The sequence below is a fragment of the Mastomys coucha genome, unplaced genomic scaffold (assembly GCF_008632895.1).
Source record: "Mastomys coucha isolate ucsf_1 unplaced genomic scaffold, UCSF_Mcou_1 pScaffold6, whole genome shotgun sequence".
Classification (NCBI taxonomy): Eukaryota; Metazoa; Chordata; class Mammalia; order Rodentia; family Muridae; genus Mastomys; species Mastomys coucha.
Window position 1 is genome coordinate 57,740,084 of NW_022196912.1, and position 23,632 is coordinate 57,763,715.

The window sequence follows — 23,632 nt, forward strand, 5'->3', positions numbered from 1 at the left end:
TAACCCTTAAAAAGAAAAAGGAATATAAGGATATTTTAAATAAAACTCAGGACAAGAAGAGACTGTAAACCAAATTCCCATTTAGTTCCAGGTGAAATGGAATTAAGAAAACTTGAGCCGGGCAGTGGTGGCACACGTGTTTAATCACAGCACTTGCGAGGCAGAGGCAGGTGGATTTCTGAGTTTGAGGCCAGCCTGGTCTCCAGAGTGAGTTCCAGGACAGCCAGGGCTATACAGAGAAACCCTGTCTCAGAAAAACAACAACAAACAAACAAATAAACAAACAAACAAAAAAGAAAAGAAAACTTGGTTTCTAATTGGGGGGACGACAAAATCAAGTCCAAGCATCAGTATCCTTCTCCCTACTCTGCCCCATCCCACACCACCAACAGCAGGAGCCCAGTGCGTGTGGTCTGCTGGAAACATGGGCCTGATCTAGACACAGTGGCAGCGTCCTGTCCTGTTCAGTGAGACCGCACCAGGGACACACTCTGCTGTCGTGGGATTCTGTGAGGCTAGTGGGTGGTGAGGTGGGGTTTTCAGGATCTTCATGAAGCTCCTTGTTTAGCTCCATCAGCCTCTCCCAGTGCCTTTCTCCCCTGGGCAAGGGCTTCATCAAGAGTGGCCCCTACTCAGCTGAGGACTGTAAACTGTCCTCTGTTCTCTGTCCCACTCTCATCGTCTTCAATCTCTCCCTCCTCCCATGAACTTGTCATGGGCCCACTTGGGGCTGGTACTGGACGTCCAGAACATGAACCTGCCATGACCTCGGCTCATCCACTTGTCGCTGTCCTCGCCTTCCCGGTCGTCATGCAAGTAATACTTCTGGCTCTTGTGTGTGTACTCGGGATCCCATTCTTCTTCCTGGCTTCTCTTTTGAAAAAACATTGTTGCTGTTGTTGTTATTGTTAACAGAATAATTTCCTCTGCCCCAAACTCCCCCTCTTGCTAGAAATTGAAAAGTCCCCTGAGCTCTGCCACCTCTTCATTCGAACCCACAAAGCCTTTGGTCCCCAATCTGGATTTGTCGAAACCTGTGGTGCTCTCTTCCCTCTCCTCTGCTTCCTCGGGGTACTCCTGTGCTTTGTAGGAGTGAGATGACTGGGAAGAGGAAGAGGAAGAGGAAGAGGAGGAGGAAGAGAGGGAGGAGGAAGGAAGGAAGAAGGAGGAGGGGCTTTTCTTATTTTTAGCTGCTTCTTGTTCATTTCCTCTCTTTAGGTGTTTAGTAAAGTGTTCATGCAATGTCATTCCAGAGGATCCAAAGTGATGCTCTTTAACATGATGAACAATGGTCACTATGTGCTGGGCAAACAATTCTAGGGGCTACGCTGAGACTGAGCTGACTGTATGTGCTGGAAAATGCAACTCAATTCCTGCTCCTTTTTGTTGCTATGGATTAGATCCTGACAAAGCTTTTGTTCCTGAGCCAATAAGCCCCTGGGTCATGCAAGTTCCTCATCTAAGGAGTCCATCCGGACATTGACCTGGGTCTCCAGAGTAAGAAAAAAGGAAGACTTCCCTGAGGAAAAGTCTCCTTTGTATCCCAGCTTGTCACGACTCTCAGAAGTTTTCCTTGGGGGAGGTGATGAACTTTTCTCCTGGACCGCCTTGTAGGCAGTCACCCGGAAATTCTTTTCTGGCACAAAGCCTCTGTGCCCACTTTCGTTCCTCTTGGACCCTCCACGCTCCTGTCAGGATCTCTCTGTGAAAGGCTCCTCCTCCAGCTCCTCTGCTTTCCTCTGCTTTCCCTTCCCCACATGCAGGCTCTCCCACTTGCTTGAGTTTTCTTCCTCCTGGTTTTTGCTTGCACAGTCTATGACTTTAGACATAAATTTGGACTCATCATCAAACTCGCGTTCCTTCCTTCCCTTACTTTTGTCCTTATCTTGCTCATCCAGCTCCTCCTTGTGAAAGGAAGTCAGCCATCTTTTTTCTCAAAGTCATCCCGAAGCTTATACCTTTTGGGCGATTGGCTGCCTCGGAAGGGCTTCTCAGTGTCCATCTTGGGAGCAAATGGATCCGATTTCATTTTGACATCAGCATCAGAGAAGCCGCCTTTCTCCTCCAGCTTCTCTTTATCGGCATTTGTTTGTTTCTTCTCCTTATCCTTCCCATTCTCCGTCTTCTACTCTTCCAGATACCTTTTTGAGTATGCTGCTTCCAGCAAAGCAGCGCTCTCCTCTTTCTGAGGTGAACCATATGCAGAGCCAGTAAGCCAGACTCTTACCCCGAGGGCTCTTTTGGGATGGACTCAAAGACCCAGAGACATGGTCAAACTGACCTTGGTGTGTTCCAGACTGCTATCCATCACCACCTGACATAGATGAACCCATCTGGGATGCATTAGAAAGTAGAGGACTAGATTTTTAGCACAGGGATAGGACGTGGTGACCTTCACCTAACCACCACAGACTGGAGGGGGCTTTTGAGGAGCTGGGCTTCTCTCCCGGGGGATTCAGATTAGAAACCGAGGCCTGTGATGCAGAACCAGTGCCATAGGTGGTGCCATCTAGCCACGGCTTTGAGCTCTCAGATCCTTTTATATCTTGAGAGGTGCCTCCAGAGAATGTCTGCTCCTTAGCCTCATCTCCCTGGTTATCAACAGCTGTCTGAGATGGCCGGCTATCCTTGGAAGAGGACTATTTCTCTTTTGTAGTCTTTCACTTAGACGACTCCACTCTGCTGTGGTTGGAGGATGACTGGGAGGATGAGGAGCGTCTTGACCTGTCAGAGGATGACTTATCAGAGTTCCTAGAATGGCTCCCGGACTGTGATGAGGGGACCTTCTCTTCAGGGACCAGGATCGAGAATGGCCCTGATGAGGGCTGTATGCTTGCTGATAGTTCTGCTAATTGGAACGGTAGTTTCCATAGCCACCTCGTTTATACTGGCCCCATGGATAAAAGCCTCGGTTTCGCCCACAGGAGTAATAGGGCCTCCTGTAGCCTCTTGTTGTGACCTAGGAAATCTCGATTCTGCTAATACTCTGGGGTGAATCCTTTCTCTGTTATGAGCTGAAGGATATGATCTGGAACGGGACCTAGAACTCATCCTGTGCTTCCTTGAACAAGAGACAGATCAGCTTCGGGACTGAGACTTTGAAAACCAACGAGACCAAGATCTGGATGAAGATCTTGAGCGAGAAGAACGAGACCCAGACTCAGACCCAGACTTGGATTTGTTTGGTTTTGACATCTTGGAAGAGTTTACACCTTAGTAGAATCAATGATTCAACTTGAACTGCCTCCGAAAAACATCAGCAGCACCACTGGCTTCTTCAATTTACAGTCAGGGTATAACTTTTTTTTTTTTTTTTCGAGACAGGGTTTCTCTGTGTATCCCTGGTTGTCCTGGAACTCACTCTCTAGACAAGGCTGGCCTTGAACTCAGGAATCCACCTGCCTCCCAAGTGCTGTGATTAAAGGCGTGTGCCATCACTGCTGGGCAGGGTACAACTCTTAACAGGCCAAAGCGACTACAGCTGCAGTCTTGCAGTGACACAACTCGCCCGAACCTTGTCCTGGCCAGATAGCGCCCAACACCTAATGTTCTATCAAACTCATAGTCATTTATAATTTATCTCCAATAATCTATGAACTCTATGTTAATGTCTTAACTGGAGATTATGTTGCTGCGTTGAAACAACATGACCAAAAAGCAAGTTGAGAAGGAAAGGCTTTACTTGGCTTACATTTCTATGTTGCTGTTCACCATCAAAGGAAGTCAATCTGGAACTCAAACAGGGTAGGAATGTGGAAGCAGGAGCTGATGAAGAGGCCATGGTGCTTACTGGCTTGTTTCCCATGGCTTGTTCAGCTGCTTTTTTTTTTATAGAACCCAGGACCACCAGCCCAGGGATAACTCTATCCCAAATGGGCTGCACCTGCCCTCATTGATCACTAATTGATAAAATGCCTTACAGCTGGATCTCATGGAGGCGTTTCCTCAACTGAGGCTCCTTCCTCTGTGATGACTCTAGATTATGTCAAGTTGACTGCCAACCAGCCAGTACAGGTGGCTAGTTTCTCTGCCATCTTGTCTGTCCTTCATAGTAATCTCAAAATCTCTTAACTTATGAATTACTCTGTTTCTTTCTTTACACCCAAACCAGCATAAGGCAGCCATGTATATATAAATCTATTTGTCTCTCCTACTCTATTACTGATTCTTAGAAAAAATGTATAAAACATGCATTTTCAAAAAATGATTTTTAAATAAGTGAGTGACTGCAACTTTATTGGTAACAGCCCTCTAGTGCTACATTATTTGAACCTGCCCTCAGCTTATGGTGTATTGATGGATATGTAAGCCCTTAGAATGTCCAGACAGTATTTATCTTCCATTTTCCATGTCTGGGTTTGGATAAAATACTCAAAAAAACATTTGAAAATGAACATGTAATTTTTAATTAATAAGAAATCATATCAGATAGTAAATCTATTTGAACTAAGTTTTGGAAAGCAGTACACTTTTTGTGAGTCAAATTTCTCTGATTTGAACTGTCTGGAGTTCTCAAGATCTATGCTATTTTTAAATATCTTCTGGCTCATTAAAGAGGAAAATGATTATTTTACTGTAATTTTTATTGGAAACATTTTTGTTGTCCTTGGCAGAGGTGCTGGAACAATTTCTCCACTCCACCTAAGATGAATGAATGAATTCTTTTCTACATGTGTCCTGTAGATTTAGTATCACCTAAACTTCATATAGGGCCAAATAGCAACTGTGGCATTTTATTTGACTGGAGTCAGGATCTCATAAAACAATAAACATAAGTATAATTGACAAGTCCTTAAATATAATCCCTTGAAAGTCTTTTATAAATCTCTGAGTTATAGCTCTGGGGGACAAGAAAAACCTTTACAAAGTTCTAGACTTCTGGAATATCTTCAGATCAAATTTAGCTTCCATGATTTTTAGTTCTCATATTAAACCAAAATGATCAAAGAGATTAGTTATAGATTTTTAAATGTTTTGTGGTCCTAAGATTAATATCATGTTTAGTTTAGAATGTGGAATAAAATAAAGTACTAATTATGGGTACTTTGGGAATGTAGCTCAGTGGTGCATGATCATTTGACTATAATGCACAAGATAAGGACCATACATGAAAAATAATTATATAACTAGGAAATTTTAACACATCTCTAAAATGTCTTTTTCTCTTATTACAGAAGGTAGAACAAAGTGTCCATGATATCCTTCTAAGTACTTCCACTTTTAGGCAGAAAGCATTAGCTACATTGAATAGCAAATCATTCCCTTTGAGATGCAAAAGCAAAGTAGAACTAATCAGTAATGTGACTGGCCCAAGACTGATTGCTGTGAACTCACTGAGTGCTAACCCTCATTATTATGCTGTGCTTTTGTACCCATTTTCCAAAATACTTTAGTAAGTCTCAAAGGCCTAAAGAGAAAATACTTATTTGGTTCATAAATAGGTTGCTTAGTAACCATTTTCTCTAAGTTTCATGTAAACATTTTATAATTTATTACATAAAGTGGTTTAATGAATAAATAAATGAATGGTTACAATAGCCAAAGAAAGCAAATAGTACCTCACTTCTGTGCAGAATAGGAAAGACCTGGAATGCAAAAGAGGTAAATGAATCAATCAATCAAACAAACACAACAAAGAAACCCTACCCATTCATTTGGAACTACAGCCACCTGGGTATCCTGTAACCCATACAGATACTAAAATATGCCAGACTCAGGCAACTTGCAAAAAATAACACATCACTTGAATATTGTCTGTCCACAGTTTCCTACATGAATTAAATAATCACCTAATGTAAGGAAAATGCTGTTTGCATATCCATTATACTATAAGGGAATAATATAGGAAAATTATGTACACATCAGATAAAATCTCCTTTCTGAATATTTTTTCTTTGGTTATTTAACTTCATGGGTTCAGAACTTGTAGAAGGATGTAGAACATACACTCTATTTATTAAAATCTATCTGTAGGTCAGTGCTGTTGTTCAGTACATAGAACAGATTGTGTGCTTTTTCCAGGTGTTTACTATGCAGTGAAAAAAATTAGGCATTGCAGAAAAACATTGACAAACGATAGGCTCAATAACATCATTTCTTGTGTTGTTACAAATCCTTTTCTGCAGTGTGACTAAAGTCAATAATGGAACAAGCTATAATTTGTTTTCTGTATTCAAAAATCATCCAATCAAGGTGATGTCTATAATTTTCTAGAACATTGTGACCAGTTTGGGTAAAGCTTCAGCAAAAAGTTTGAACCATGTAGTAGGATCCCACATAATATATCCATTTTCTCCCTTGAAATGCCATAGGCAGCCCATAATTCTTATATTTCAGCTTTTTTGTTAGTAAACTGTAAAAGATAGACCTATGTCACTGTTTATCTTTTTTTTTTTTTTTTTTTTTTTTTTTTTTTTACTGAGGCATAGAGACTAAAAGGATATATAAAATAAAAAGAAAGAAAGAAATGATACTTTTAGAAGGTAGATATTATCAACATATGAGGAAATGAAGGAATAAAAATATTAACTTATAAGAAGCTAGGTAAAGAAAGAGCTGAAGTATGTCAAGGTTCACAAACTACCATTACCATTTACCTTATACATATATAGGCAAGGTCATTTCTGCCTTTGTTTGACTCACTTCATTCATTTTATACAGCAACTTCCATTTAATCCCTAGTTACCATGTCTCTATGAGTAATTCTGCCTATATTGTCTTCCAGGGTTACATGGCAAGGTTGTCGAAAACACAAATTTGCTATGCCCTTCGTGTCTCAAATTGGCTTACTGATTCTACTGTAGGACTCAGAAATCTGCCCCTTCAACAATCTATAACCACCTATATTACTTCACTACAAAGGCCCAGTTGTCACATTGTAGGGAAACCTTACTACTTAAGATCATCATCTACAATGACCAAATAGCTTCTCTGAACCTTGCACAAGCTGGAGAACTACCTTTAACAGCAGGGATTCCCCTTCTCTGACCTTGTCTGGGGAGACTGACCCCACCCCACCCTCTTCCTGGGGAAGGTCAAATAATCCTTCGAAGACCCACAAGTACAATTTTCTCTTTCCCTCAATCCCCTTAAGAACTTGCCCAGCAAGTACCTGGACAAGTTCATGAAATGCCTTGCCATACTAATGATATATTCCTAGTACTTTAAACTCTAGCCAATGAACCTTCACCCTAAAAAGAACCCATTCTCATTCTCCAGATTTCATGTATAGCCCTTTTCTACCCTGAATAAAGTATCTGCATACAAATCTACCCCGAATAAAGGTATGCAAATAAACTAAGTTAGTTTGAGAACTGTTTCAAGAAGCTGTTTCACTGAAGATCCTTAGAAGAATGTCTTTGTCTAAAAGAGAGGAGACACTAAGATCCATAGAGAAGACTCCCTCCCTCTTCATCCTCCCAGCCTGGTGTGCAGCAGCCTCTGCACATGGAACTACATTTGGATCCTAACATGCACACCACATCACGTTTTAAGAAAATTCTACCCCAGTCAAAGTAGAAAGGTATTAAAGAAGAAAGGTACCAATCAATTACATGAGAACTGACCAAATTGATTGTCTTTGGTCAAATCAAAATAACATATATATATATATATATATATATATATATATATTATAATCGATATGTATGAGGAAATGACATGCAATTGTCACTGATCAAAAGGTATTTTGGAACTTGATATATTTTTAACTGATTTTGTGTTAAAGCCCAAAGGAAATACTATGTATTAAATTAGAACATGTCACACAAAACAGATTTAATAGTTAAAAACAGTAATACATTTGCATTAGACTAAAAATTTTGTTGACTTAGTACTATGAGAAATACAATGTAATCAATTTATGACCACCATACAATCTTACTGTAATCCTTTCTGTAATCCATTCTTTAAAACTCATGGGGGATGTCTTTCTACTGATGCTTTTGCAAATCCTGAGTCTTCATCAAATTGAGTATAGGTTTACATTGATCTACCTGACATACAACTACTAAGTTTATACCAAAGGAATATAAGTACCTTCTGTCTAATCTAAAACTAGTAACAAACTGGTAGATAGAGGTAAGTCATTGATTCCTTCAAATTATTAAAACTATTTAAGAATCCTTTGTGAAAACTTCCCCAAAAGACTATTAAACTCATTTACGCTTGGTATGTTGTTGCATGTTGTGTACATGATGTAATTGCGGGGCTACAATATCCCAAAAGACCCTTTCTCGATGAAATACAAACAAATTGTGTGTATTGAAGTATAGCAGAAGACCAAAGGGAACTAAATTATCAATGAACTTGAAGATGGTATGAACAAATCTTCCACTAGCTAATGGTCCCAACTATAATCTATCCAACTACTGTTAGTAAGAAGTAGACCCTGGTGAAGGCTTAAAGTTGTCACATATGCAAGAGATTGGATCTCAAATTTCTTTCAAGAGTTCTGTCTTCATTTTAGGAAAAAAGTTAAGATGATAAGTCCCATCTTTCATTATATTTAGAAAAGTTACTTTTAATAGAAATTATGAATAAATTTCTAAGACTGTAGAATTGTTTATTCAAAAGCACTTAACCAAAAATTAAAGTGAGGAATAGTTTATAGTAGTGATCAATCAACAATAGCAGATTTTGTGGTTGAGTTTATTTATATGTGTGTTCTATTAGTACATTTGTAGATTCCGAGATGGAGCCTGGAGGATTTGGGTCAATTTTTCAATTTTAGATGGAGTTTGCCTTTGCTTGACTTGAAAGGCCATTATGATTTTCATTTAATCACTATTCCCAAACATAGCTGAAGAGTGGCTATTCCAGTTGCTATCTGTTCTCCAACCCTGCCCCTCATATCCATCTCAGTATTGTGGACATACATGATGGGAAAATCATGAGCTTGAGAATAAGATCTGACCCCTCTGTCTCTATGTAACAGTGGAAAAGGCGGTTTACCCTGTGCAGTTCTGCAATAGTGGATGCTGCAGGTTGCTTTTGTCCAGCTGAATCTAGAATAAGAGCGGAGGATTTAGGAGAGATTGAAGGAAGGAGAACAAATTAATCTTACTTCTCTATTATATAAAGTTTCCTCCTTAGAGAGATCTGAATGAGATTTAATTTATTACAAAGACAGATTAACAACATCAATGAAGAAAACAAAAAAGGATTTGTTTGTTAGTTTTGCTTACAAAGTTATCAATTTAAGTCAATTTTAGCATTTGTGTGTATTAATTATGTAGAAATAGTCTGAGTTCATGCTTCTGGACCAAAATATCTTCCTGGAGACTAGAAAACAACAAATACTTATTATTTTGTTTTGAAAGCTGGAAGTCAGTTTTTTTTTTTTTAATGTCCTCCACACTTTCAATTCTCTTCCCTCTGTCTTGATGCATTATTCTCTCTCAGACATTTTTAATAGGATTTTCCTTGTGATGGTTATTTTCAGGTTTTGTCCTTTTTATTGGATATTTTATGTATTTACATTTTAAATGTTATCCCATTTCCCTGTTTCCTTTGGAGAACTCAGCTATCCCATCCCTCTTCTCCCCGCTTCTATGAGGGTGCTCCCCCACCCACCCACCCACTCCCACCTCAACACACTGGTATTTCCCTACACTAGGGAATTGAGCCTTCACAGGACCAAGGGCCTCTCTTCCCACTGATGCCAGACAATGCCATCCTCTGCTACCTATGCAGCTGGACTCATGGATTTCTCCATGTTTACACTTTAGTGGTTTAGTCCCTGGGAGCTCGGGGGGTTCTTGCTGATTGATATTGCTGTTCTTCCTATGTATTTCAAACCCCTTCAGTTCCTTCAGTCCTTTCTCTAACTCCTCCATTGGGGACCCTGTGCTTAGTCCAATGGTTGGCTGCGAGCATCTGCCTCTGTATTTGTCAGGCTCTGGCAAAGCCTCTCAGGAGACAAGTACTTGCTAGCACTTCTTGATATCCACAAGGGTGTCTGGGTTTGGTATCTGTATATGGGATGGATCCCCAGGTGGGGCAGTCTGTGAATGGCCTTTTCTCCAGACTGTGCTCTACACTTTGTCCCTGTATTTCCTTTAAACAGGAGCCATACTGGGTTAAAAATTTGGAGATGAGTGGGTGGTCCCCTGCTCCAACTGGGGGCCTTACCTAACCTCTGGGTATGGTCTCTACAGGTTCTCCATCCCCTTTGGTGGTCATTTCAGCTAATCTCATCCCTATTGGGTCCTGGGAGCCTCTTGCTTTCCTGGCATCTGGACTTGCTGGTGTCTATGCCCAGTTACCCATCCTCCATTGCTACATACCTATGTGCAAATTTCTGACTCCTCTGTATATCATCCCAGATTCCTCCCATACATGATCCTCCCCCCTCCTTCCCCCTCCACTTCCTTTCTTCCTCTTAAGTCCCTCTCTCCCTGTACCTCCCGTGAGTATTTTGTTCCCCCTTCTAAAAAGGAATGAAGCATCCACATTTTGGTCTTTTTGAGCTTCATGTGGTCTGTGAATAGTATGTTGGGTATTATGAGTTTTTGGGCTAAAAGCCACTTATCAGTGAGTGTATACCATGTGTGTTCTTTTTGCGATTGGGTTACATCACTCAGAATGATATTTTCTAATTCTATCCATTTGTCTAAGAATTTCATGAAGTCATTGTTTTTAATAGCTGAGTAGTACTCCACTGTATAAATACACCACATTTTCTGTATCCTTTCCTCTGTTGAAGGACATCTGGGTTCTCTCTAGCTCTGGCTGTTATAAATAAGGTTGCTATGAACATAGTGGAGTTTGTGTCCTTGTTATATGTTGGAACATCTTTTGGGTATATGTCTAGGAGTGGTATACTGGATCCACAGGTACTGTTATGCCCAATTTTCTCAGGAACTGCCAGACCAATTTTCAGAGTGGTTGTACCAGCTTGCAATCCCACCAACAATGGAGGAATGTTCCTTTTTCTCCACATCCTCACCAGTATCTCATGTCACCTGAGTCTTTGATCGTAGCCATTCTGACTGGTATGAGGTGGGATCTCAGGGTTGTTTTGATTTGCATTTCCCTGATGACTAAGGATATTGAACATTTCTGTAGGTGCTTCTCAGCCATTCGATATTCCTCAGCTGAGAATTCTCTGTTTAGCTCTGTACCCCATTTTTAATAGGGTTATTTGTTTCTCTGGAGTCTAACTTCTTGAGTTTTTCTATATACTGGGTATTAGCCCTCCATCAGATGTAGGATTGGTAAAGATCTTTTGCCAATCTGTTGGTTGTCATTTTGTCCTATTGACAGTCTCCTTTGCCTTACAGAACCTTTGCAATTTTATGAGGTTCCAATTTGTCGTTTCTTTCTTTTCTTTCTTTCTTCCTTTCTTTCTTTCTTTCTTCCTTCCTTCCTTCCTTCCCTTCCTTCCTTCCTTCCTTCCTTCCTTCCTTCCTTTCTTTCTTTCTTTCTTTCTTTCTTTTTTTTTTTTTTTTGAGACAGGGTTTCTCTGTGTAGCCCTGGCTGTCCTGAACTCACTCTGTAGGCTGTCCTCGATCTCAGAAATCTGCCTGCTTCTGCCTCCCAAGTGCTGGGATTAAAGGCATGTGCCACCACTGCCTGGCTCCATTTGTCGATTCTTGATCTTAAAGCATAAGCCATTGGTGTTCTGTTCAGGAAATATTCCCTTGTGCCTATATTCTCGAGGCTCTTCAGCACTTTCTCTTCTATTAGTTTCAGTGTATCTGGTTCTATGTGGAGGTCCTTGATTTGTTTGGGCTTGAGCTTTGTAGGAGTTAAGAATGGATTGATGCTGACCTCCAGTTGAACCAGCACCATTTGTTGAAAATGCTGTATTTTTTTTACATTGGATGGTTTTATCTCCTTTGTCAAAGATCAAGTGACAATAGGTGTATGGGTTCATTTCTGAGTCTTCATTTCTGTTACATTGATGTGCCTGCCTGTCTCTGAACCAACACCATGCAGTTTTTATCTCTATTGCTCCAATACCATGTAGTTTTTCTCTATTGCTCCAATACCATGCAGTTTTTATTTCTATTGCTCTGTAACACAACTTGACGTCCATGATATTGGTTTCCCTGGGAGTTCTTTTATTGTTGAGAATATTTTGTTATCCTGGGCTTTTGGTTACTTCAAATGAATTTGCAAATTCTTTTTTCTACTTCTTTGAAGAATTGAGTGTGAATTTTGATGGGGATTGCATTGAATCTGCAGATTGCTTTCGGCAAGATGGCCATTTTTACTTTATTAATCCTGCAAATCCCTGACCATGGGAGATTTTTTCCATCTTCTAATATCTTTTTTGATTTCTTTCTTCAGGGAAGTGAAGATCTTTTTATACAGATCTTTCACTTGCTTGGTTAGAGTTATTCCAACGTATTTTATATTACTTGTTAGTAATGTAAAGGGTGTTGTTTCCTTAATTTCTTTCTCAGCCTGTTTATCCTTTCAGTAAAGGAAGGCTACTGATTTGTTTGAGTTAATTTTCTATCCAGTCACTTTGCTGAAGTTGCTTATCAGGTTTAGGAGTTCTCTGGTTGAATTCTTTGGGTCACTTAAGTATACTATGGTATCATTTGCAAATAGTGATGTTTTGACTTCTTCCTTTCCAATTTGTATCCCTTTTGTTGTCTAATTGCTCTGGCTAGGATTTTGAGTACTATATTGAATAAGTAGGGAGAAAGTGGGCAGCACTGCCTACTGATTTTAGTAGGATTGCTTCAAGTTTCTCTCCATTTAATTAATGTTGGCTATGAGTTTGCTGTATATTGCTTTTACTATACTTGAATTCCTGATCTTTCAAGAATTTAAAATGAAGGGGTGTTGAATATTGTCAAATGTTTCTCAGCATCTAATGAGATGATCATGTGGATTTTTTCTTTGAGTCTGTTTATATAATGAATTACATTGATGGATTGTCATATATTGAACCATCCCTGCATCCCTGGGAGGAAGCCTACTAGGACATAATGGATGATAATTTGAATGTGTTCTTGGATTGTTTGTGAGAATTTTATTAAATTAAAATTAATTTATTAATTTTTGCATCGATGTTCATAAGGGAAATTGGTCTGAAGTTTTCTTTGTTTAGTCTTTGTGTGGTTTATGTATAAATGTAATTGTGGCTTTATAGAGTGTGTTGGGTAGTGTTCCTTTTGTTTCTATTTGTGGAATAATTTGAAGAGTACTAGTATTAGGTCTTCTTTGAATGTCTGAGAGAATTCTGAACTAAACTCATCTGGTCCTGGGCTTTTTTTGGTTGGGAGACTTTTAATGACTCTCTCTATTTCCTTAGGGGTTATAAAACTGTTTAGATGATTTCTCTGATCCTGATTTAACTTTGGTACCTAGTATCTGTGTAGAAAATTGTGCATTTCATCCAGATTCTCTAGGTTTGTTGAGTATAGGCTTTTGTAGTGTGATCTGATGATTTTTCAAATTCCCTCTCTTTCTGTTGTTGTGTCTCCCATTTTTTCTGATTTTATTAATTTGGATACTCTTTTTGCGACTTCTGGTTAGTCTGGCTGTGTTTATCTATTTTGTTGACTGTATCAAAGAACCAGCTCCTGTTTTTGTTGATTCTTTGTATAGTTCTTTTTGTTTCTATTTGATTGATTTCAGCCCTGAATTTGATTATTTTCTGATGTCTACTGCTCTTGGGTGTATTTGCTTCTTTTTCTTCTAGAGCTTTCAGATGTGCTGTCAAGCTACTATTGTATCCTCTCTCCAGTTTCTTTTTGGAGGGAATCAGAGCTATGAATATTCTTCTTAGTACCGCTTTCATTGTATCCCATATGTTTGGATAGGATGTGGCTTCATTTTCATTTAACTCTAAAAAGTCTTCAATTTCTTTCTTTATTTCTTCCTTGTCCAAGTTATCATTGAGTAGAGCATTGTTCACCTTCTATGTGTATGTGGTCTTTCTGTTGTTTTTGTTTTTATTTACGACCAGCCTTAGGTGATCTGATAGGATGCATTGGATTATTTCAATCTTCTTGTATCTGTTGAGTCCTGTTTTGTGACTGACTATATGATCAATTTTGGAGAAGGTATCATGAGGTGCTGAGAAGAAGGTATATTCTTTTGTTTTAGGATGAAATGTTCTATAGATATCTGTTAAATCCATTTGGTCCATAACTTTTGTTACTTTTACTGTGTCTCAGTTTAGTTTCTATGTATGTGATCTGTTCATTGATGAGAGTGGGGTGTTGAAGTCTCCCACTATTATTGTGTGAGGTTCAAGGTGTACTTTGAGCTTTATTAATGATCATTTTATGAATGTGGATGGTCTTGTATTTGGAACATAGATGTTGAGAATGGAGAGTTCATATTGGTAGATTTTTTTCCTTTGATAATTATGAAATGACCTTCCTTATCTTTTTTGATAACTTTTGGCTGAAAGTTGATTTTATTTGCTTGTTTCTTGGGACCATTTGCTTGGAAATTTTTTTTCCAGCCTTTTACTCTGAGGTAGTGTCGGTCTTTTGTCACTGAGGTGAGCTTCCTGTATGCAGCAAAATGCTGGGTCTTGTTTATGTATCCAGTTTGTTAGTCTATGTTTTTCTATTGTGGAATTTAGTCCATTGATATTAAAAGATATTAAGTAATTATCATGGTTGATTCCTGTTATTTTTGTTGTTAGAGGTGATTTTATGTGTGTGTGTGTGGCTATCTTCTGTTGAATTTCTTGAAAAAAAATTACTTTCTCGCTTTTCTAGGTCGTGGTTTCCCTCCTTGTTTTGGAGTTTTCCATTATCCTTTGTAGTGTTAGATTTGTGGAAAGATATTATGTAAATTTGCTTTTTGTCATGGAATATCTTACCCCATCTATGATAAATGAAAGTTTTGCTGGGTATAGTAGCCTGGGATGGCATTTTTGTTCTTTTAGGGTCTGTATGACATCTACTCAGAATCTTCTGGTTTTCATAGTCTCTGGTGAGAAGTCTGATGTAATTCTGATAGGCCTGTCTTTATATGTTATTTGACTTTTTTCCCTTACTGCTTTTAATATTCTTTCTTTTGTTTTGTGCATTTAGTGTTTTGACTATTACATGATAGGATGAAATTCTTTTCTGGTCCAGTCTATTTGGAGTTCTGTAGGCATCTTGTATGTTCGTGGTCATCTCTTTCTTTAGGTAGGGAAGTTTTTTTTAATAATTTTTTGAAGCTACTTACTGGCCCTTTAAGTTGGGAATCTTCACTCTCTTCTATACCTATTATCCTTAGGTTTGTTTTTTTTTCACTGTGTCCTGGTTTTCCTGGATGCTTTGGGTTAGGAGCTTTTTGCCTTTTGCATTTTCTTTGACTGTTGTGTCAAAGTTCTCTACAGTATCTTCTGCCCCAGAGATTCTCTATCTCTTGTATTCTGTTGATGATGCTTGCATCTATGACTCCTGATCTCATTCCTAGGTTTTCTAACTCTAGGGTTTTCTCCCTTTGTGATTTCTTTATAGTTTCTATTTCTATTTTTAGGCCCCAGGTGGTTTTGTTCATTTCCTTCACCTGTTTGGTTGTGTTCTTCTGTAATTCTTTAAGATATTTTTGTGTTTCCTCTTTAACGGCTTCTAGCAGTTAACCTCTATTCTCCTGAATTTCTCTAAGGGAGTTATTTATGTCCTTCTTAAAGTCTTTTATCATCATCATGAGATGTGATTTTAAATACAAATCTTGCTTTTTTGGTGTGTTGGAATATTCAGTACTTACTGTGTTGGGAGAACTGGGTTCTGATGACGCTAAGTAACCTTGGTTTCTGTTGCTTAGATTTGTGCACTTGCCTCTTGCTATCTGGTTGTCTCTGGAATTAGTTGGTCTTGCTGTCTCTGACTGGTGCTTGTCCCTCTTGTGGGCCTGTGAGCCTGTGACCTTAGGTGTGTCTCCACTCCTGGGAGACCAGTTCTCTCTGGGCAGGATTTGGTTGTGGAGAGCTATGTCGATGGGTTATCTCTGGGACACAGATTGAGACTGGAAGGATTCTGCCCCATGCTGCTCTGAGCTTCCTGTGCCTTGTATAGGAAGTTTTGGACAGTTATTTGGACAAAAATGGTGGTCTCATCTCTGAGCTTAGGAGTGATAGCACTCCTGGGAGACCAGTTATCTCTGGGCAGGATTTGGGTTTGGAGGGTTGTGGGACAGCCTTAGTTCTGGGGTACAGATTGAGACCCCAGGTTTTTTTGTTTTTTGGTTTTTTTTGATAAGTCCTTTCTTCTGTGTTTCAGGTGACCCATATCACATTGTTCCTTGTTACAGCATTTGGTGGCAGAAAGAGGAGAAAAGAACTCTCAGAAACCTTTTTATCAGGCAGAAGATCAATTCATTAAAGTCTACCCTTTTGGAGGCCTAGTTATCTCTAAACACTCCACTGCTAAAACCATTATGATGTTAGTTAGGAATCAAGCTTATAAAATCTGGGAATGCAAATATTAAGTCTCAATTCAGAAAGTTGACTTTAATGCCCTTACAACAAAATGAAACAACAAAAAACCTCCAGAAATATTAAAGACTTGAATACTAAAATATTATTTTTTATTTTAAGTTTATTGATCTTTTTGGATGTACATATTCACAAATGTAGTACATATTGATAGGGTATTTTTTGTCATATTCTTTAAAATTTATAAAATATTATAACGATAAAATGAGTATTATAAAAGTTGCTTGATATAAAACAACAATCAATTTAACAGTCTTATGTAGATGCTCGTCTATAGCAATAGTGAAAATACATTTTTCCCAATATAAATTTTAAATAACTCCAAACATATTAACTGTATACTTCAAAACAATACATCACTACTAGTATTTTCTTAAATGAACATAAATATATAAAGTCTTTTTGTTTGTATTTAGTAGAGTTTAAAATCTTGGCTCTTACTATGGTACAAGCCCAAAATAAGAACAATTTTTAGACATTGGATTCGATTGTAATAAGGCTGTACTTCAATGATCCTCACATCACCAAAGATTTTGCCTCCATCATAGCTAAGCTGAGAGTTGATAGTTCTGCTGCACCAAGAAATGAATTGTAGGCTCGATTTTTGGATACAGACTTCCTGCTATGGTCAAAACTATTTGACTTGAGTGAGTGCATTCATTCTCAGCCCACGGAGAACAGGTTACATCCATTTAAGAAATGGTGTAGGTATTAAGATGGTATATCCATAAAGTCATTCGCCAACTGTTTCAATGAACAATGGTTCTACTTGGAGGGTAGCACAGACATTAGGTGAGGGTAAGAATTTGATTCATTAGCTGTGATAATTTGGAAATGCATTCATCTCAGAGAAAGAGTAACTTATAAAGACCTCTTCTTCAAACTTGATACAAGAGTTACACATGTCAAGCAAAGCATTAGTCTTACTTTGTTGTTCTCTTACAAGCTACCTCCCTAGTTAATTGTCTATGTTTCTTTTGGGAATATAAATACTTTTGAAATATGTAAGCTGTTCTGAAAACCATAGTGTAGTGTAAAAACATGAAATAAACAATACTACTAATAGAGAGGCTGAGATAGGGGAAGCAAGATTTCAAGACCCTTATGATGTACACAGCAAGACACTGTCACAAACAAACAAGCTGACAGTGTACATAGATTCTACAATGTTGGAACTATTTCTCCAATTACCAAATTAGAGAGTTCATTGGATGACAATCATCAAATTTCCAATTTCTCATATTATTGGATTTCAATCAATTAGTATATGTTGGTAATATTAATTTTCAAATTAATATATTAAAAAAAGTAATTGTCACTTCCTGTTGCTTTTTGTTGTAAGAGATGGAAATAGGTTTGTGTGGATTTGTTGAAAGATTACCTTCTTGCTTCTTCTAGGGTGTAGTTTTGCTCCTTATGTTGATGTTTGTTCTATTATCCTTTGTAGGGCTGGATTTGTGGAAAGATATTGTGTAAATTTTGTTTTGTCATGGAATATCTTGTTTTCTCTATCGATGGTAATTGAGAGTTTTGCTGGGTATAGTAGTCTGGGCTGGCATTTGTGTTCTTGTAGGGTCTGTATGACATCTGCCCAGCATCTTCTAGCTTTCATAATCTCTGCTGAGTAGTCTCTTGTAATTCTGATAGGCCTGCCTTTATATGTTACTTGCCTTTTTTCCCTTACTGCTTTTAAAATTCTTTCTTTGTTTAGTGCATTTGGTGTTTTGATTATTATGTGATGGGAGGAATTTCTTTTCTGGTCCAGTCTATTTGGAGTTCTGTAGGCTTCTTGAATGTTCATGGGCATCTCTTTCTTTAGGTTAGGGAAGTTTTCTTCTATAATTTTGCTGAAGATATTTACTGGACCATTACATTGGGAGTCTTCATTCTCTTCTAAACCTATTATCCTTAGGTTTGGACTTCTCATTGTGTCCTGGATTTCCTGGATGTTTTGGGTTAGGAGCCTTTTGCTTTTTTCATTTTCTTTGACTGTTGTGTCAATGTTTTCTAAGGTGTCTTCTGCCCCTGAGATTCTCTCTTCTATCTCTTGCATTCTGTTGGTGATGCTTGCATCTATGACTCCTGATTTCTTTCTTAGGTTTTGTATCTCTAGGGTTGTCTCCCTTTCCGATTTCTTTATTGTTTCTATTTCCATTTTTAGGTTCTGGATGGTTTTGCTCATTTCCTTCACCTGTTCGATTGTGTTTTCCTGTAGTTCTTTAAGGGATTTTTGTGTTTCCTCTTTAAGAGCTTCTAGCTCTTTACCTGTGTTCTCCTGTATTTCTTTGAGGGTGCTATTTATGTCTTCCTTAAGGTCCTGTATTATCATCATGATAAATGATTTTAGATCTGAATCTTGCTTTTCCGGTGTGATGGTGTGTCCAGGACTTTGTATGGTGGGAAAATTGGGTTCTGATGATGGCAAGTGACTTTGGTTTGTGTTGTTTATTTTCTTACTCTTGCCGCCCCCCCCAACCCCCGCCATCTGGTTAACTCTAGTGCTACCAGCCCCCTTTCTAAATCTGACTGGAGCCTGTCCTTCCTGTGATCCTGATTGTGTCAGAACTCCTCAGAGTCAAGCAGTCTCTGTGATCCTGTGATTCTGGGATCCTGGGATACTAAGCTTGTTAGATCACCTGGAAGTGTGGCTTTCTCTGTGTGTTGTGGGACTGGGTGTGTCAGCATGCCTGGGAGTGGAGCTTCCTCTGGGTGTTGTGGGACTGGCTGTGGAGCATGCACCCATGGTCTGCTCTGGACCCCAGCTCAGACAGACCAGAAGGAACCCAAGTCACAGGGCTGGTGGAGTTCCTGTGTGCCTGGTCCCGCTGGTCGAATACTAAATATTTTTAATGTGAAAAGTTTTGGCCCTTACCTAAGAATAAACAGATTGCATGTTAATATTGTATTTTGCACATATATAATCCTAAGCACATAATTTTTTAGTGAAATTAAAGTATTAATCATTATATTCATTTATGTTCAAGAGGTTAAGCAAAGTCTTTATTTCAGGATCAAATAATAGATTCAAATATGTATATGTCAACAATACTCTTATTTTACTTCTCATTTGAAATATTTAATTTAAAATTTTCTATTTTTCTTTTATATTGAATCATTTTTATTCAACCAATAAGTAAGTTGAGTTTTCTGTATTTGAGGCGAAATTGACTCTTCCTTTTGTGCTTTGTTCTTATTTTCCTCTCACATTTGAAAATAGGAGAGCAATACATTGGCCATACATAGTCAAGCTGAATGCCAAGGCTAGGAAGGTGAGGCAATCAATGGCTAGGGTAGCCCCCTTGGCTACCGATCCTCACCCTAAGGAACACTCATGACTAGAGGAAACAAGAGGGTATTTGAGAAAAGCATAGAGCTAGAAGTTTTTCATATCCCAATTACAGTTCTTTAACTTTGTTTGTCCTTTTGTTTCTAGGGACACAGCTCTGTAATAATACATATGATGCTTAGTGGTCAGCACTCAGTCCTGTTTTTAGCTAGGCAGTCATGGGCTATAGAGATTTTTGTGGATTTATGCAGCTTTAATATCACTGTGGTCCCACAGATACTAAAATGTCATCATGCTAGTCTATTTGTGTAGCCTCCATGAAATACTCCTACTCTCATGTATCTGGTATAGGTAAAGTTTCCCTTACCATCTCCTTGCTGGACATAGTGAAGATCCATGCTCCAGTCAAGATGAGAGGCAGAGTCTGGCATGTCTGACTCTGCTTTGTGATGCTTTGTGAAATTCCTTATAAATCTTCCAGAATGTCCAATCTGCTGCTGTTTGTTATTTATTCCCACTTCCTTAGTAGACATCATGGCATATGATGTCTAGTGTCTAGTACAGTGCAACAAGTCCATCTTTGTTGAATTTCAGAAGATATTTCAGAGTAGACTCGACTTTTAAAATCTACTGAAGAACTCTCTTAAAGGAAGAGACTATTCAACCATTCTTTTCATAAGTCAACTATTCTTTATGTTTATAATAATATTACTATTATTCCAAGGTCTTCATTATAGACTCTGTATGGTTGTCTCAAATCTTCAATATGTAGCATTCTCCACTGAAAACAATTGTGAACAAGCCAGAATAATGGTCTGTGTCGTTTTTCTTCTAATCACAGCACTCTGTAACACTTCCAGCTTTAGTATTACAGCCAGTTTAATTACTGTGCTCTTTACCTCTTGACTCTTTCATTCATTTTCTTAATAGAAATATCAAATTATTGGACCTTTAATACCAGATTGGGATACATTACCCAAATATCTATCTTCATTCATGATTATTTTCCAGTAATGATTAACACTTAAATAATTCTACACAGCTATACAGAATTTTGGTCACTTGCTTTTGTATAGTTTTTATATATTAACCAAAGCTGTTGGGTTCATGAGGATGATGGTTTTCCCATATCCAGAAAGCAGCACTTCACAGCATTCTCCGCTTCCTCCAGTACCTGCATTCATTCATTCCAGCATCATCTTTGAAGTCTTTTCAGTCCTGGTTAGAGTTGGCCTAGATGTCCCATTTAGGCCTGAGTACCCAATCTTTTCTCAGCATGTTCACCAGTCATGCATTGTCCACTGACTTCTGCTTACTGCAAAAAGATACTCTGACCATTTTTCATTACTTCTTTTAGGTGTGTTGTTTAGATATAGAAGATATTATAAAAGACTTAATTGTTGATAGACTAGAGAACCATTTTCCTTTTCTAGAGAACCATTTCTTTTTTTGGATTACCTATAGTCATATTTCAACTTACTTTAGCTAATGTTACAGAGCAATAGATGAAAGAAGAGCCATGAGTTCCCAAAGGACCACTATCATGTCATTTATTCATATTCTCTGTAGAGGTTTGAGTTTTAAATATTTAATGATTTCCCATAGTCATCAGGATGGCAAACACTGTGTAGAGTAGCCTAATGTCACTGACACATATTGGTGCTTTCTGTCAGTCTTGATCTGTGACTTATTCGGGTGCAAATGATCATTATATATTATTGTTTATTTATTTTTAGTGAAATGGATACACTTTAAGTAATATATTTTGGTGAATTTTCACCAAATAATTATATATGCAGTACACATTGTAGCAGACTAAGATATGTTTTTATTGTCAAAGAAGGTTTCTTCATGTATCTTTACAGTCAATATTACTATTACAATATCATTAAGTATAGATTAATAATTAAATAATTAGTGTTGTAGAACATTAAACAGTGTCTCACGAAGATATCCTGTAGTATCTGAAGGCTATGTACAGGTTTTATTCTAATCATTAATGTAACACTATGTAATATAACACTGGTTTTACTCTGGACAGTAATATGGATTATTTATACAACAATACTCTATATTCTCATTCTTGGTTATAAGCACTGTTTATATTTTTTTGGTTATTGTTATCATGAGTTAAATTGTTTTAAAAATTTACAAAATGTATCTCTTTGTCTCCTTTTTTGAGTGAGTTCATTCCCCCTTTGACACGTACTTATAAGTGTAATACTGACTTATAGAGGTAGAGGATTTATTTGACTTTATGAGTCAGTCTCAGGGTGCTTGACAAACTAGCTGCACTATTTTATATTCCCATCAGCAATGCAAGAGAACTTCAGTTCCTTCAGATTCTTGCCTCCATTTGACATTGCTGTTCTTCTTTATTTAATTTTATACTTGTGGGAATATTAAGTGGCACTGCTCCTCAAAATGTTCAACATGTAGGTAATATGTTGCCCAGGAACTTTACACCTTGGTATGTACTTGTGAAAAATAACTACTACATTTCCACATGGAAAGTTACATATGTATCTTCACAGCAGTATTTCTCATAATTATGCAAAAGTGAAACCGCCCTAAAGAGCCATCAACTAGTCAAGTGTGTAACATAATATAGTCATATCTTTATGAAGATTTTTAAAGAAAAATATTTCAAAATGGGTAAATCTTGACAAGCCTATGTCACACTATAGAAATCAGTAACTAGACTACATATTGTGTGGTTCCATTCATATAATATGCCCTCGTCTATTTACAATGAGAGACAGTTGAGTTACATAGTGCAGGGCTAGGAGAGAGGATGAGATGAAATGAGAAGTAGCATTACTAGAGGGACAAAATGTTTTAAATTATAGTTGTTGTTGTAGCTAGCCCTGGCCTTGTATTTTGATGCTAATTCTCCTCTCCTGGAAAGCACTGCAGAAGAGGAGTAAATGACATATACAGCTGCCTTGTGAACCTTCTCCTCACCTTAACTTTTCAAATAAAGGCTAAGGCTGATGATTGGGTAGCAGGAAGGAAGGTGGAGCTAAAAAGTTTCTGGGAGTCCAATGTGTATAGTAGAGGATTGCAATTCGATCATCAATAGGAGGAGAAGAGCTCGGCCCTGTGAAAGTTCTGTGCCCCAGTGTAGGGGAATGCCAGGGCCAATAAGTGGGAGAGGGTGGGGTGGCAGGCATGGGGAGGGGGGAGGCCACAGGGGTTTGTTTTTGTTGTTTCTTTGTTTTTTGGAGGGAAACTAGAAATGGAGAAATTTACATGTAAATAAAGAAAATATCTAATAAAAAACCTTCAAAAATCTTATTATAATAAAAAAATGTTTCTGGGAGAAGGGTTGAGAGGAAATGGGGGAGGAGATGGGAGAAGAGGATGATGGAGGAGGGCGAGGTGGAAGGAAGATGGAGCTGAAGCATGTGGCTTGGAGAAATCGCAAGTCATATGGGATCTAATAGATGGGAATCGAGTAGTGTAGTGGTAGATCTGCCCAATCTAGGCAAGTAGCTTGTATACCAATTAATTGAGTTTTGAATTCATTCATTTGGTAAATTGGGTTAAAAATTTACTGCAACAAGTTGTAACCTCAGAACTCCTTGAATATATTATAAAATATTGAACAATGCAATTTATATGGATGATTTGTGAGAGATAAGAATTACATTTCAAACTCTTTAGAAAGAGACTTTATGAAGAAGAGGTAGAAGGTGCAAAGTCCTTGAGATAAGAGTATTCTTAGTTTACAGGAGAAAAAATGAAGAAAGATCTGTGGCTTTTAAGTGACAGGGAACCCAGCAGCAAGAATCATGAGAGGTGAGATCAGAGAAACAGACTGAGGCCAGGTTATGCAGGGTTTTACTGCAGCCTACAAACCATTGGATTTTTATTGTGAGTTTCCTACAAAGTGCAACAAGAGTTCTGGTCAGAGCCAGGCAGTGGTGGCGCACGCCTTT

At 38.1% G+C, this 23,632-nt stretch overlaps 1 pseudogene; it reads right to left on the reverse strand.

Annotated features, from left to right (window-relative positions):
• Positions 1-628: 628 nt before the first annotated feature.
• On the reverse strand, positions 629-3,195 carry LOC116081008 (annotated as a pseudogene).
• Between the last annotated feature and the right edge of the window lie 20,437 nt (positions 3,196-23,632).